At 37.3% G+C, this 1,264-nt stretch overlaps 1 non-coding gene across 1 annotated transcript; it reads left to right on the forward strand.

The window, feature by feature from the left end:
• The first annotated feature begins 264 nt into the window (after positions 1–264).
• On the forward strand, positions 265–326 carry LOC141413171 (U7 small nuclear RNA). Its single transcript, XR_012437982.1, has one exon. It is a non-coding gene; the product is annotated as a U7 small nuclear RNA (small nuclear RNA).
• Positions 327–1,264: the final 938 nt, after the last annotated feature.

The following is a 1,264-nucleotide window of genomic DNA, read 5'->3' on the forward strand; positions in this document are numbered from 1 at the left end:
ATACTTCAGGGATGAACCTCAGGTTCAACAGAATTTGGTGACTAATCAGATGTAGTGGTGAAGAGAAAGGTCTGAGTGACTACCAGTTCCTGGTTTAGGTCATTGGTTGGATGGTGATGTCATTTATTAGGACAGAAGATATAGAGGCTGAGAAGAGGATAGCAGCTGTGGTAGTAAATGTCTTGAGTTTACTTTGGAACATATTGTCTGATTATTTGCATCAATCAACTTCACCCCTTAACATACATTAGAATGAAAGGTCTCAAGTGTCACAGCTCTTTTAGAATTTGTCCAGCAGGTTTTCTGGCTTATGCTGGAAAACTAACCCCCCACCCCCAGTTTACAAAAAAAAAAAAAGGTCTCAGTAAAGAAAAACTTCCTCATTAGCATTCTTCAGTCATTCCATTTGACAATCAAAAATATTTAAATGCCTCCTTTATGTCTTAAAAGGAGTTATGTGCAATGAGTATTGTGAACCATACATCCCCAAATTTCCAAAATAGTTACACTTTCCTGCAGGTTTATTTTTTAATGAACATAATTTATTCAATGTTTTAATGTGATTTAATTTTTACATCCTCTAAGACTTTCCTCAAAAGTAATTTCATAAGTCATTAAAAGGTTTAAAATGCAAATCCTGCAAGCAAAAAAATCTGTATTTTAATCCAGAAGAATTCAATATCCATTAGAGAACCATTTAGTGGTACACTGCAGTGTTTTAAATAAGATTTTCATGGGGTATCCAGAAAAGGGGTCTCAGAGAGGGCTGCAGTGGGGGGAAGCTTAGACTGAGCAAGGCTCCAAGGATGAGCAATTCCTGAAGAGTCACTGGTGAGGAGAAAAGCATTAGGAAATACACCCAGTTAGAAATGACCTCTATGGGTTCAAGAGAGCTCAGAGGCCTTGCCCCATCTTGATTAGCCTTTGTACTGAGCCACAGAGTGACTAAATTACTCAGCTAGGTCGTAAGACTCCTGTTACTGCTCTTCTGAGTTCACCTTCTCTACAGGATTCACATCTACAGTATAATGAAAAATTCTAGTTGTGTGCTTACCAGATTCTGTTTTTCCAGTTCTTTCTTGGCTCTTTCAATTTGCATCTCATTCTGAGTTTTAGCTTTTTTGATCTTAGTACTAAGATCAAATTAATAAATTTTAGTACCCCCTGATCATCCTAGTATCCATTTTTGTAACAGCCCATTTGCCTGTGAGGTCCACATGTAGCCTTTTGAGGCAATGTAGTTAAAAATCCCATTAGAGTTAAC

The sequence above is a fragment of the Castor canadensis genome, chromosome 10 (assembly GCF_047511655.1).
Source record: "Castor canadensis chromosome 10, mCasCan1.hap1v2, whole genome shotgun sequence".
NCBI classification, from domain to species: domain Eukaryota; kingdom Metazoa; phylum Chordata; class Mammalia; order Rodentia; family Castoridae; genus Castor; species Castor canadensis.